The sequence below is a fragment of the Leuciscus leuciscus genome, assembly GCF_965113295.1.
Source record: "Leuciscus leuciscus genome assembly, chromosome: 2".
Classification (NCBI taxonomy): Eukaryota; Metazoa; Chordata; class Actinopteri; order Cypriniformes; family Leuciscidae; genus Leuciscus; species Leuciscus leuciscus.
In genome coordinates, this window is record NC_138726.1 from 183,088 (window position 1) to 198,789 (window position 15,702).

Sequence of the window (15,702 nt, forward strand, 5' to 3'; positions counted from 1 at the left end):
TCTATCTTCCTTTCTTTCATTTCATTTCATTCTGATCACGCTATGTTTTATGTTTTTGTTCGGTTAAATGTTTGTTTGTTTGTTTGCATTTTTACGTACGTTTATATTTGTAGTTTATATAATCTCTAGTGTGTGCCATTTTATTAATAAACCCATTTATACTTTTAATTGTCTCTGTGTTTGAAAACCCACCTTATAAAAGTCAATGAAACTAAAAGATCTAAGCTACAAGCTCGATATAAACTACATTTAGTAGTTCTTAATTCATAAACTCAGAAAGTTTGATATTCGTGGCCAGAAGATAAAACTTTCTCGGAGTTTGAAAAGGGATATCCCCTTCTTAACTGTAATGATCTTACATTTATTCGCTGGATGAATTGAATGGTGATCAGACAGTTACAGAACAAGGAAATCTCGATAATTGATAAAATAAATGTACATGCGACTTATGAATTATGACCATGAGTCATAATTATTAATATTCCCAAGATTCCCCATATTCTTGAGCTAATTCACATTTACCCAGAGTCGTTATTGTTACACTGCTGTCGAGCGCAGTTGCTCTCCACTGACTGCGCTGATCAAAAGCATGATGGGAAACGACTTGCTGACGACACAGCTTAATGTTCATTGGTTTAAACAACCGTGAAGTAGGCCTATTGTTCTCTTTTAAAATGTTTGATTTTAAAACTCTGATATCATGCTTTATGTGTATACGTTATGTGTGAATATTCCCAAACTATCTAACAGTGCGATCTCTATGGGTTATGCAATGTAATTTTTATTAAAAAAAAAGAAAAGAAAAGAAAAAACAAAGAAAGAAAAAACATGTCTGTATTAAAAAAAAAAAGATTGATAAACATGTATTTGGAATGGAATTAAATAAGTAGGCTACTTTGGGTGTCTTGTTCATTATATTTATTTTCATATAAAAGCAACAGAACTTAAATTCCATCCAGTTTATTAGCAACACTGTGCACGAGCGTGAATCCGGTGAATCCCGCGATATCCATCTTTGATCTCACAGGTGTCAGATCCACTGCGAGAAGAGAGAACTGTCCGGCTTGCCTGCACTTTTTTCACTCCTCCTCTCACTGCGGCCGCCTACTCTCGCGTACATTTCAGGCGAGGCAAGGCGTATCTCAAACAAACCTTGAGTGAGCACAGCTGGCCCCTCCCCCTCTCAAACTGACACTGACACAGCTGCGGCTGGATGTAACCAATCGGCGAGAGTAGCTGCGTGCAGGCGGGGAGGAGCTGCAAACGGAGGCGTGAAGTCGGACACTTTCTGGTTACCGTAGTGACCGCTCACGTGGTGTTTGCATACTTTACCACAGCTGAAGTGAAATAAATGCAATATTTGCCAAATAATACACAGATGTTTCAGAGGTATTTTCATTCAATACTTTATGTACTGCTTCATACAGCGTCTGCTTGAACAAGAATAAAGTTCAACATAAGCTACTATCAATGAAGTGGAGTCTACGTTTTTTAATCAGTTTTAATTTGATAAACATGACACAATATACCATTGCAACTACATGAAAGAGTGTTTACTGTTATAAAAAACTGATTTGTGAGCTTTAGAGGAACTAAAGGTGTTCAAATAAACACGAAACACACGTGATCGTTGTCATGCGGTGAATCCGGCCAATCATGGAACAGCTGTGTGGTCATAAGCCTTCATGCAGCCCAGTGTAGCCGCTCTTGAGAAGCTGCGCTGGCTGAGTTCTCCGGCTACTCTTGAATTGCTCTTGCAGTACTCTGATGGCACACGTCACAGTCACGTGGCGTTGGCGCTGTATCAAGTCGGACAAAATTTCTAACTGGCATGCACTGCTTCAAGTCAGCCGGCGATCGGTCTGCGCAGAGCTGCATGAAGTCGAACAAGCCTTGAGTGAGCACAGCTGACCACTCCCCCTCTCACACTGCACACTGAGTGAGCACAGCTGGCCACTCCCCCTCTCACACTGCACACTGAGTGAGCACAGCTGGCCCCTCCCCCTCTCACACTGACACTGAGTGAGCACAGCTGGCCACTCCCCCTCTCACACTGCACACTGAGTGAGCACAGCTGGCCACTCCCCCTCTTACATTGACACTGAGTGAGCACAGCTGGTCACTCCCCCTCTCACACTGCACACTGAGTGAACACAGCTGGCCACTCCCCTCTCACACTGACACTGAGTGAGCACAGCTGGCCCCTCCCATTCTCACACTGACACTGAGTGAGCACAGCTGGCCACTCCCCCTCTCACATTGACACTGAAGCTGTGTCCCAATGTGAAGGCTGCATCCTTCGAAGGACTGAAGACTTCAAGGATGCAGCCTATGCGTCCTCCGAAGGACGCACCATGTAGCCTTCATAGGATTTCCTAATTGTGCAACCAGGTATTTCTGATCACCGCTCCTCAACGGTGCGAGAGGACAGCTGCCATCCTGATAACTCATTTGATATAGCCTAATTGAGTAAACAGCTATGGAGCCAGAATTGGCTATTGTCATTTTTATGTTTTATATTTTACTGGAGGACATGGTGAGGATGTTTCAGCCCCGGCGCTGCCAGGTCATGTATTTTCGGTTTAGCCCTGTTTGAATATAAAACCCAATTGAATATAAAAAAGTCCAGTATTTCTCGCGCTCGTCATCGGCAGCTGTCACGGTTGCCAGGCGACAAGAGTCGCAGTCCTTGTAGGCTAGACCGGTCCGAGCGCTTCAGATGCGCCCTTTGATATGGGACACAGCTGTAGTTAGCAACAATTTGTTAATATTGTGACAACAGACCTACATTTTGTTACTTTAATTTTCGGAACTGCATATTTCATTAAATATTCACGTACAAATGTGAAGTAACCTACTGAAGTACCTTTTTTCCCTCACATATGATTTTACATTACACAAAAGTATATAATGTAACAACCTTGAAAATATTCAGAAGTAAAATGCAGGAGTAGCATAATATAAATACAAAACTATAATAAAAACCATGACAAGGAGTTTTTTCCCCTGCAGAATACATACCTCTAGTTTTACTCTTGATACTAAAAACTTGTTATTAAAAGTACTTTTTTCAGAAATTACTCTTTTTGAAAGTCTAATTATTATTCTAATAAATTCTAATAAAAGTCTACATCATTTTTTTTCTTATTTTATGTACTGTAAATGTTAGTTGATTTTGATATGTTTAATGTATGTTGTTAATAGTTGGAAAAAGTACTTTAATGTAGCCCATGGAACAAATGATTTTCATTTACCAATTGTATTTGAAAAAAAAAAAGGTATACAAGAGTTTGTTTCAAGTAGAAATTATGACGGTCAAAAAAATAACCAATGTCCAGAACAATTCATTCTCTTTTATTTACACATTTAAAGTTGCATATAAATAATGTACAGATTTTTTCTTTCCTTTTAAAAAATTGTGAAAAAAGTTAAACAAGAATATGTAGAAAAAATATATATTTTTCAATCATTTTCTCAAGAAGAGTCCATCCTCTCCTCGCCTCTGCCTTTGTGCTGGTGCTGCTGGTGCTGGCTGCTCCTCACCATGGGCACCCACTGCTGAACTGGGCCCCGAGGACAAACCAGGGCCAAGTTTCAGCAGTGGGTTTCCCACTCACACCCTCACCTGTCCCAGGACACTTACAATCCTAAGGGCAGAGCAAATGAACCATGGCTTGTTAACAACAACAGCACAATACATTTCAGCAAAGACGTGTGTATTAACTTTAGTACTTTGTATTTTTTTTCTCCTGAATTGCTCTAAAAAAGCTTAACACAGGAGTGCAATCTTAAGTGCATTGTTAACACTGCAAAATATGACACATCAAGACATGCATACAAAATACTTAAGAAATCATATTTCTATATACTCAAATTTGGTTAAAACCACATAGCTTTCATGACAGCACTACAAAAACACATAAAAGTGAAACCCCATTGCCTTATCAACTGCTTTTCTTATTGTTGTGGGCTTACTTCTTTAGAATATTTCTTTTAGCCTAATACACAAGTGAGATCGACTAGTGCAAATATTACAAATAGATCGTTAAACTAATATTAGCACAAGTTTTGCCTCAAACTACCTGACAAATGAAGCCACGCAATGGTGACGAAGGAGTTAAGATTAAGTTTATAATAAACTTTAACTCGGTTTCGCTAGCCATTTAAATAAATGAAAACATAATACTTACATTTAAATGTGAATTTGATGTCCACCACCGATCTCTAGTCTCGACCGCCTTTAAAAAAAAATAAATAAATGCTGTCTTCAACGGCGCACAATGACTTATGGGGTAGAATAGGGTAGGATAGGCCGCTAAGTGTTCATTTATGCATCCTTCCTTTCACGGGGAAACGAAGGACGCGTTTGGCGTCGCTTTTGAATCAGGGTAGCCTTCGTCGCGTCGCGATGACGCAACCGGCCTTCAAATACGGCTTTCGGAGGATGCAGAACTGAATTGGGACAGCCTTCATCGCGCCGCGGTGACGCAATCGGCCTTCAAATGCGACCTTCCAAGGATGCAGCCTTTGAATTGGGACGTCCTTCGTCGCGCCGCGGTGACGCAATCAGCCTTCAAATGCGGCCAATCGGCCTTCAAATACGGCCTTCGGAGGATGCAGCCTTCACATTGGGACACAGCATGAGTGAGCACAGCTGGTCACTCCCCCTCTCACACTGACACTGAATGAGCACAGCTGGCCACTCCCCCTCTCACACTGCACACTGAGTGAGCACAGCTGGCCCCTCCCCCTCTCACACTGCACACTGAGTGAGCACAGCTGGCCCCTCCCCCTCTCACACTGCACACTGAGTGAGCACAGCTGGCCACTCCCCCTCTCACACTGACACTGAGTGAGCACAGCTGGCCCCTCCCCCTCTCACACTGACACTGAGTACAGCTGGCCACTCCCCCTCTCACACTGACACTGAGTGAGCACAGCTGGCACCTCCCCTTTTCACACTGCACACTGAGTGAGCACAGCTGGCCCCTCCCCCTCTCACACTGACACTGAGTGAGTACAGCTGGCCACTCCCCCTCTCACACTGACACTGAGTGAGCACAGCTGGCCACTCACCCTCTCACACTGACACTGAGTGAGCACAGCTGGCCACACCCCTTCTCACACTGCACACTGAGTGAGCACAGCTGGCCACTCCCCCTCTCACACTGACACTGAGTGAGCACAGCTGGCCCCTCCCCCTCTCACACTGACACTGAGTGAGCACAGCTGGCCACTCCCCCTCTCACACTGACACTGAGTGAGCACAGCTGGCCCCTCCCCCTCTCACACACACACACTGAGTGAGCACAGCTGGCCACTCCCCCTCTCACACACACACTGAGTGAGCACAGCTGGCCCCTCCCCCTCTCACACACACACTGAGTGAGCACAGCTGGCCACTCCCCCTCTCACACACACACTGAGTGAGCACAGCTGGCCACTCCCCCTCTCACACACACACTGAGTGAGTACAGCTGACCCCTCCCCCTCTCACACTGACAGTGAGGGTGCTTTCACTGAGGGTGCCTCATTTAGTTCGGTTAAATCGCACTAGAGTTCGTTTTCCCCGTTGGTGCGGTTCGTTTGGGCAGGTGTGAATGCGGCAATCGCACTCGGGTGCGCATCAAAAGCGGACCAAACAAGCGTACCGAGACCTCCTGGAAAAGGTTGTCTCGGTACGCTTTGAAACGAACTCTGGAGCGGTTCGTTTGTGGTGAGAACGTGATCCGATCTCGAACAGAACCAACTGCCAAAGAACTGCGCATTTTTGGACTAAGCAGTTGCCGTAGTCAGCTGCGCTGTGCATTATAGGATGAGGAGAAATGTTTGTTGACATTTTGCAGCTCGCGGACAAACTTGGAGTTGTGAGGAGGTGCGGAGCCTGATATAAATTATTATTAACATTATTTTCGAGCCGCATCCTCGGTTCATTCTCAAATATTATTGTTTGTCTAAAGTGGTGTAGACAAACTATATGATAAAATATGACCAAGGATACAATCAGCCCACGCAGTCGTCTCTCCATAAACAGCAGCGTTTGTCTGCCGGATTTTCCACCTCTTTGTTTACTTCCGGGAGTTCTGTTGGAATTTTCCCGCACTTTAATTCTGACCAAACGAAGTGCAGTTATGGAATGCGTTCCGAGTGATGTGGATGTTGTCACGTGACTGCATTTTGGTTCGTTTTATCAACTCATAAACTGATTCGGACCAGAGCGATCAGTGTGGTGTGAAAAGGAACCAAAACGCCTTAAAAATGCTACAAAGTATAATTTTTTACCCTTGGTCCGGACCAAATTAACCGAACTACAGATGTGAAAGCACACTGAGTGAGCACAGCCCAGGACCAGAGACAGAGAGGGTCGTAGAAAGCAGCGGAGCTTGAGTAGCATTTTCTCTGAGTTCACTGTGTAGCCTGTTCCCTGAATCGTGTAGTTCAATTTTCCACATTTATTGTATGTCATTATGTCAGTATCAGTATTTGCTTTCTACCATGCACAAATAAAAATGTCACTGAACTTTTGCTGTGTAATTGTAACAATGAGCACTCAAATACACCAAACCAACAATTACTAAAAACACACAAAAACTGATTTTGCACGGGCACTTTGCACTGCTCCCTGAATCGACGCGCTTATTCATTTGTGGATGTTAACTGAATCTGTAAGTCAGCTATGCTGTTTACTTCTGAATATTATATTTCATTCTGGTGCGCTTAACGTTATCACTACGGTGTAATAGTAGCCTATGCTATTCACCAGCTAAACATATCCTATTCAATGCGTTCACAGTCTCTTTCACAGGCATCATTTGTAGTTACCTATTCACAAACTGTTTGCTCAAGCATAGCGTTTTCTCGGAGTTCACTGTGTGCTTTCTACCATGCACAAATAAAAATGTCACTGAACATTTGCTGTGTAATTGTAACAATGAGCACTCAAACACACCAAACCAACAATTACTAAAAACACACACAAAAACTGATTTTGCACGGGCATTTTGCACTAGTAACTCTAAAAGTAATTTCTCATTTCAGGTGTCACTCTGTGGGATAAGAAATCAGATTTGGACAGTCGTCCACAGTTCAGGACAGATTTGAAGTTCAGTAGCTCCGACTCTCACTCTAGTAAGTCCAGTCTCCTGGATGTGAGTGCTTCCCTGAAGGCCAGCTTCTTGGCAGGGCTGGTGGAGGTGGGAGGATCTGCCAAGTTCCTGCGTGACACCAAATCCTCAAACCAACAGTCCAGAGTTACAATGTATTACAGTGAAACCTCTAGATTCGAACAGCTCAATATGACTCAGTTGGGACAGATCACCTACCCTCAGGTCTTTGACCAGAAAACTGCAACTCATGTGGTCACAGGTGTACTATACGGAGCTCAGGCCTTCATGGTGTTTGATCTGACATTTTCAGAAGAGGAAGAAAAGCAGGAGATTGAGGGAGAACTGAATATCATGGTCGAGAAGATTCCTCAATTTTCCATTAAGGGACACAGAGCTGTAGATTTCATGGTGACGTCCGCCTTGAGCAGAACCCCACCACTTTCATGCAGGCCCTAGAGGTGTACAAGAAGCTCCCCACTATACTGAAGGAGAATCCACAGAATGCAGCTCCAATAAAAGTCTGGCTCTATCCTCTTTCTCTACTGGATACAAAAGCAGCTCAGGTCGAGAGAGAAATTAGCACAAGTCTGGTTTCCAACACTGAAGATATAATAGAGGGGCTGGGAGAAGTAGAGAGGACATGCAACGACCTCTCCAGAAAAACACTGGTAAATGTTTTCAAAGACATCAAAGAGAGGCTCCGTTTATTTCAGGGCTCTCTTAGCACTTACGAAACGGTGCTCCTGAAAGAAGTGGCCAAGGTCTTGCCTGCTATACGAGGAGGAGAGAAGGAGCAAAATTCATTGGAAGACATCCTTAAGATCCACTACAGCTCCCCCTTTAATACTGACATGCTTAACCAGTGGTTAGATCATGCAAAGACTGAACTTAACCTCTTGAGTTCTCAAACCAAGATGCTGGAGGGAATCTATACTGTAGACTCAAACCATCTCAACACCATCCTCCTTGACCCTTATATTGATGTTGTGGTGTGCTTGACCTTCACATCTCTGAAGTATGAAGACCCGTATCTTTTAGCCGTGAAGAATTTTCTGGAATCTGATGAGTTTAAAGAGCTAGATGTGGGAATGAAACACACTTCTATCATGTTAGCATCTGTCAGAAAGTGGTTCAACGATCGTGATGTCATCTCAAAAATGAGAGAGAACTTATCTCTTTTCAGAAGTTTTTCAGAGGCTAATAAAGATAAAAAGAGATATCGATTCATTATTTCTGCCATCTCTGATCCCTCCAATCCTGGCTCCTCTATCTATCTGTATGAATCAGGGAAGCTGACAGATACACAGTTCCAGCCCATGTCGAAGCCTCCTCCACCAGAAGTGATGAAGGTCCTGGAGCGCGGTGTGACCCTGAAACTGCAGAAGTCCCCAACTGGAGAAACTGTGCAGTTCAGAGTGGAGTACCAGCAGGTGAAAGCAGATTCTGGCGCTGAGGAACAGTGGATTATAATAAACACAGCTGAGGAAGTCTTTAATCTGACTGGATTGGAGTTTGGAAAGCAGTACTCGATCCGCTACAGGATAGTGGGTAAAGTGGGAGTGAGTGAAGCCAGTGACACTATCTTCCCCATACAGTCTTCAGGTAAGTGTTATATGCACTTCTTTTTTCTTTTTCTTTTTTTTGCATTAATCTTTATCTTTAAAAAAAAAACATATTTTGGTTCATTCACAGTCAATGTTTGCATTGACAACCATATTTCCTAACATGTGTGGCTATAATTAAATGTTTAACATGTTGTAAAGTGTTTCCCACTTGACTGTATATATGAACGTATTATTTCCTTTGTTCATGTTGTTACAAATAGTCCTTAACCCTCTGGTGTCTGAGCTTTTTTCTGGCCCTGGAGGTGTTCTGACATGCTCTGACATTTGTCCTTATTTCTGTTAATTGTGACATTGTCATGGCTAAAGTCTTATTACACTGTATTTAGCACAAACTCTGCTACAATAATATATCAGCAGCATGTGTGTAAAAGTTTGTAGTTTTGAGATAATGACATTTATGCGTGGTTTGTGAAAATACAAAAGAAAATTGTCACTGAAATAAGGCCATGAAACCCATACTGATTATCTCTTCACAAGACCTTTGAAAATTGTATCGCGTAGCCTAGAATATTTGCTCCAAAACTATGTGAAAATCACCCTGACTGCTCATTCAGATAAGACAATATATTGATTTAAAATTTCTAAGACGTGTTTTGTGTGAAAAAGCCTTATACGAAGAGGCGTGATCATCTCATTAATATGTAAGCCTTTAACACCTGAGAAAGACAAAGACACTCCCCTAACGGCCCTATTAGGAGCGATCAGGCCCTGTCATTCAGAGCAACCTTGCACAAAGAATGAGGAGATTTAAAAAATAATGGCTTTTAGATTGTTTGGATTTATTTACAACACAACATAATCCAAAGATACACAACAAATGACAAAAGAGCACATTGAAAACTGTTCAAAAGGCTCCTGTTACTTGACCAATCGCTACCTTCAACGTCATCGCTGATCACGTCATCACCGATTATGTGCCAGAAGGGAAAGTAGGTGTACCGAGCAGATGTAATGAACGCGAGCTGTTAAGAGATGACTCCGCTTTAACGCACGTTGTGGGCAGCATCTGAATATTACTGATGTAATATAGTGTGCGTGAATGAAAAGTAAGTGTAATTTGTTAGTTTTCCCTCAGAATTATGCCGATCGTTTCTCCCGCGATTCGGATGTATCTAGCGCCATTGCGCTATAGGAATTTGTGTTATCTGCATTATTTGAGTAATACTGCTGTCCTGTTATTCTTTCTCTATTGTCATAATAGCTACTGCAAGTAATGTATGCAATCTACAGGGAAATATGACAATGTCTTATTTTATTCGTGATTAAAGAGTACATGTTATTATTGAGGTAAATGTGTTCAGTCATGATAAATGTGCTAAGGGCGCCATCTTGTGGGCTTACATAGAATAGCACTTTATTTTTCATAATACTGGTATTAACAGCTCAAATGTATAGTTATTCATATTTGTAGAGCATTGTCTATAATCCTATTACCTACAAATGTTAAAGAACATTTATGTAAATCACTCATTTAAGTTTATTTCTGTATTTGTTCCAGAACCACACCTGTTACATTTGAATCAGTAAAGTCTTTCAAAGAGATTTGGAGTTTGCAGAGTGAATTCAATTACTTTGATGTCATTCCACAGTTCTGACCGACTGTCTGCAGGGGTTCGAAAACAACCCGAATAAGCGTAAACTTAAACCTCAATTATAAAAACAATGATCCAAAGACAGAGACCTTTGTGCCATTCCTAAAAACATTGTACATACCTTTAATTTCCAATGTGTTACATTTTAGATTTTTCTGGTTAAAATTGCTTTTTAAAATTCACAGAATACACACACACACACACACACACACACAAATGTTTCCAACAATATATAATATAATGAACACCATGTTTGTTGTGCCTTGTAGGCATAGGCTATGTGCAGTACTGCATAAAATAATAATAACAATAACCTATAGCAGCCTATCAATCTTCCAAAAGATTTCAGTAACAATGCTAGAGAAAAATATATTGATTATCTTATGTTACTTCAAATGTTTCCATTCGTTATGATGATATGAAATGAGATAATAGTAAAAACATAAAGCCTAATGTTTGGTGCATTTTTCCTTTCAAACGCGATCGCGCTCCAAAATATGATACATTCAAACGGGATCGCGCTCCAAAATATGATACATTCAAATGCGATCGCGCTCCAAAATATGATACATTCAAGCGCGCGATCGCGCTCCAAAATATTAAACATTATGGTTACCATATTTTACATATCTATGTTTGAGCAGATATCCACAAACAGTATTTAACAGTAAACACGGGTCTAAATAGTATAATATTCACCATATATCTTGCAACAGTTCAACTGCAATGTGAAGTTTATGCAACAATACCATAAACTAATAAGTAAGAATTTCTTACCTTACATCTTTCTTGTCTTCAAATCGCGTTCTTCTTCTTCTGAGGTAAATCCAGTGTAAGCTCAGACGTGTCTTCCAAACTCGACGAAAAGCAGAGACTTGTGAAGTTTTTTGGTGTTTTGTGTTTGAGGTAACGAGGGCGTTCGCGTTCCATGTGGATGATTTGCATGTGAATCACTTTTGCGCGAGTGGGCGTGGTCAAAGTAAAAATAATTAGAAAGCGTTTGAGATACTGGACATCCTGTTGGTTTTATACAAATGACTTATAAAAAAGTCAAAAAAAAAAAAACATCCAAGATGGCGCCGCGGATGGCTGCCTCGGTGTGGAGCTCTCCAGTTATTGTGTTGTTTTTGTTGGTTTGTTCTGCGTTTAGTCATTCTTTTCCTATCAGTTTCACCAAAGACGAACTACTGGACATTAGGAAACACACACCAGACAACTTTTTTACAGATTTTGATTACTCAGACGTTTTACTGGACATTCTCGTCGGAGGGGCAGCGGTGTTGTTCAAACGCGCGGTCAGACGCAAACGCGGGAAGCGCGCTGGCGCGCTGGTTAAACTCCGCGAGCGCGGCCTCCGCACTGCACTCCCCAGTATTCATCTTGCGAATCTCCGATCTCTTCCTAACAAAATGGACGAACTTCTTCTCCTCACCCGCACTAACAAGGATTTTTTAAACTCCGCTGCTCTGTGCTTCACTGAAACCTGGCTGAGTGAAGCCATACCGGACAACGCACTACATCTGCCGGGCTTTCAGCTGTTCCGAGCGGATCGCATCGCGGAACTAACGGGGAAAACGAGAGGTGGTGGATTGTGTTTCTACATTAACGAAAGTTGGTGTTCAGATGTAACAACACTGAAGAAGATGTGCTCTCCTAATTTAGAGGCACATTTCATAAACTGTAAACCTTTCTACTCGCCGCGGGAGTTTTCCTTATTCATTCTCGCGAATGTTTACATTTCTCCAGACGCGTGTGTGAGCGCGGCGATACAACAGCTGGCTGAACATATAGCTGAAATGGAACAAAGGTACCCAGACTCTCTTTTAATCATTCTTGGGGATTTTAACAAAGCAAATCTCTCCCGTGAACTGCCAAAATACAGACAGCATGTTACATGTCCTACCAGAGACAGTAATATATTGGACCACTGTTACACCACGATAAAGAATGCGTATCACTCCGTCCCACGGGCAGCTTTGGGGCTCTCTGATCATTGTTTGGTTCATCTTATACCGACCTACAGGCAGAAACTGAAATCAGCTAAACCTGTAATAAGGACTGTAAAAAGATGGACCAACGAAGCAGAGCAGGATCTACAGGCCTGCTTCGATTGCACTGATTGGACTGTTTTTGAAGCTGCAGCCACCGATCTGGATGAGCTCACAGATACTGTAACATCATATATCAGTTTCTGTGAGGATACATGCATTCCTACCAGGACATTCTTATCATTCACTAATGATAAACCATGGTTTACTGGGAAACTCAAACAGCTTCGTCATGCCAAAGAGGATGCTTACAGAAGTGGGGATAAAATCTTGTATAACCAGGCCAGAAACAGACTGACAAAGGAGATCAGAGTTGCTAAAAGAAGCTACTCTGAAAAGCTGAAAAACCAGTTTTCAGCCAACGACCCGGCATCAGTCTGGAGAGGCCTGAGGAACATCACCAACTACAAATCACCATCCCCCCGATCTGTGGAGAATCAACAACTGGCTGACACTCTCAATGCATTCTATTGCAGGTTTGAGAAGCCCAGACTCACACCTCACACCCGCTCTGATGTGCACTTCACACATCCACCATCACCTCCTGCAACCCCTCTCCTCCCCCCTTCTGCCATCCAACCTGAGCTTAAGGTCTGTGTGGAGGACGTGAGCCGAGTCTTCAAAAAACAGAAGACTAGGAAAGCTTCAGGCCCAGACGGCATCTCATCTGCTTGTCTAAAAGCCTGCGCTGACCAACTGGCCCCAGTCTTCACGCAGATCTTCAACAGATCACTGGAGCAGTGTGAAGTTCCCTGCTGCTTCAAACGCTCCACTATCATTCCGGTTCCCAAAAAAACTAAAATCACTGGACTTAATGACTACAGACCTGTCGCTCTCACGTCTGTGGTCATGAAGTCGTTTGAAAGACTGGTGTTGGCCTATCTGAAGGACATCACTGGACCCCTTCTGGATCCCTTTCAGTTTGCTTACAGAGCAAACAGGTCTGTGGATGATGCAGTCAACATGGGACTGCACTATATCCTGCAACATCTTGACAGACCTGGGACTTATGCACGGATCTTATTTGTGGACTTCAGTTCGGCCTTCAATACCATCATCCCTGATCTTCTCACAGCCAAACTGACTCAGCTCTCCATGCCATCCTCAATCTGTCAGTGGATCTCCAGCTTCCTGACAGACCGGCAGCAGCGAGTGAGACTGGGGAAGCTCACATCCAGGACCCTCACCATCAGCACTGGCGCCCCCCAAGGGTGCGTTCTCTCCCCACTGCTCTTCTCCCTGTACACTAATGACTGCACTTCTAAAGACCCCTCTGTCAAGCTCCTGAAATTTGCAGACGACACCACCGTCATCGGTCTCATCCAAAATGGTGACGAGTCTGCTTACAGACTGGGGGTTGAACAGCTGGCTGTCTGGTGCAGCTATAACAACCTTGAGCTGAAAACGCTCAAAACAGTGGAGATGATTGTGGATTTCAGGAGAAAATCCCCAGCACTCCCCCTCTCACCATCATGAACAGCACTGTGGAAGCAGTGGAGTCATTCAGGTTCCTGGGCTCTACCATCTCTCAGGACCTGAAGTGGGCAAATCACATTGACTCCATTGTGAAAAAGGCCCAGCAGAGACTGTACTTCCTTCGCCAGCTGAAGAAGTTCAATCTGCCACAGGAGCTGCTGATCCAGTTCTACTCAGCCGTCATTGAGTCTGTTTTAAGCACTTCCATCACTGTCTGGTTTGGTTCAGCTACCAAATCGGACATCAGGAGACTACAACGGACAGTCCGGACAGCAGAGAGGATTATTGGTGCCCCCCTGCCAACCCTCCAGGACCTGTACTCTTCCAGAGTGAGGAAGAGAGCAGGTAAAATCATCACAGACTCCACTCACCCTGGACACCCCCTGTTTGAACTGTTACAGTCAGGACGGCGACACAGATCACTGGCCACAAGAACATCCAGGCACAGGAACAGTTTCTTTCCACAGGCCATTTCCCTTCTGAACACTTAACATGCCCCCCAAGGCATATGCCTGCAAGTGCAATACTCCCACTGTCTAGTGCAATATTCTCTTAACTCAGGTGATATTTATATTTATATTGATATTATTCATACTACTCAAAATACTGTAAATATGTTCATAATCTGTAACATGCACTAGACTCCCACTGTCTAGTGTAATATTCTCTAACTCAGGTGATATTTATATTTATATTATTCATACTTCTCAAAATACTGTAAATATGTTCATAATCTGTAAATGTTTATTCAGACTAAACCCAACTGTGACCCCTTTTTTTACTTTTTATACTATTTTCTTTTTTTTTAATTTTTATTTTAAATTTTTATTTTATTTTTTTTAATATATTTTATTCTTAGAATTTGTATTACTATGTTTCTTGTTGTATTTGTATTTGTATATGTGCACTGGAAGCTTCAGTACCAAGAAAAATTCCTTGTGGGTGCAAGCACACTTGGCAATAAAGCTCTTTCTGATTCTGATTCTGATTCTGATTCTGATTCTAAACAGAGAATATTTGTTTTCAGTTTGAATCCGATCATTTAAAAGTACACACTTAAATGTGTATAAAGGTATATGGCTCATAAATGTGTGACAAGTATTCGCTGAGTTTTGTTTCAGTTTATAGACGTGCTCAGGAAAAAAAAGTTCACCGCGATGGAGAGGCAGAACGCACACCCTGTTTATTTTCTTTATTTTACAAAAGTACAATGTTTTGATTCGATTGTAAGTGGACACATACAAAAGTAGAAATATCACAGATTCTTTTTTTATATTTCTTTTTTCTGTATGACCATAAATTACGGAGTAATTTAAGTTTATTGTGCTACAATGTGAAGAAAATCCAGCAAAACGCGGGGGCGCGTTTGCCGACCACAGAGGGTTAAAGACGCCGAGTATATTATGTATTTGATGTCTAATGTAGGCTACTATACTTAATCATATGACATTCACAATAAACAATACAAAGCCTTGAACAAGTGACACATACATTTCTCTGTATGAAAACCAATAGGACATTTCAAACCCTCTGGTGCTCCTCATTTGGGAGTCACACTTATGATCTTTGCGGTCAAAAGTGACCAGACACCTGAAATTGTTTTATTTTGTCAAATTTGTCAAATGTAAAATTGTATTTTGAGAGGACTTGATGGTAATTATTCATGTTTATGCAATAATTATGGTCCATTTTTGCCATTGAAAATAATTTTAAAACAAATTCACATTTTTTAAAATATATTTTCAATGAATGCAGTATTTCAGATTAATATAGAGACTAGGCCTTTTAAATAAATTTTTGAAGGCAGATTAGCGCCATCTGTTGTAATTTCATGGTGTTACCACAAGATGCCTGT

At 42.2% G+C, this 15,702-nt stretch overlaps 1 pseudogene across 1 annotated transcript in view; it reads left to right on the plus strand.

Moving 5' to 3' along the window:
* LOC309492962 (verrucotoxin subunit beta-like) overlaps positions 1 to 10,258 on the plus strand; it is a 35,091-nt pseudogene extending 24,833 nt beyond the window's left edge. Inside the window, exons 5-6 of the transcript XR_014211748.1 lie at positions 7,039 to 8,708; positions 10,230 to 10,258. The product of XR_014211748.1 is annotated as a verrucotoxin subunit beta-like (transcript). The remainder of the gene's footprint in view (positions 1 to 7,038; positions 8,709 to 10,229) is intronic.
* Positions 10,259 to 15,702: the final 5,444 nt, after the last annotated feature.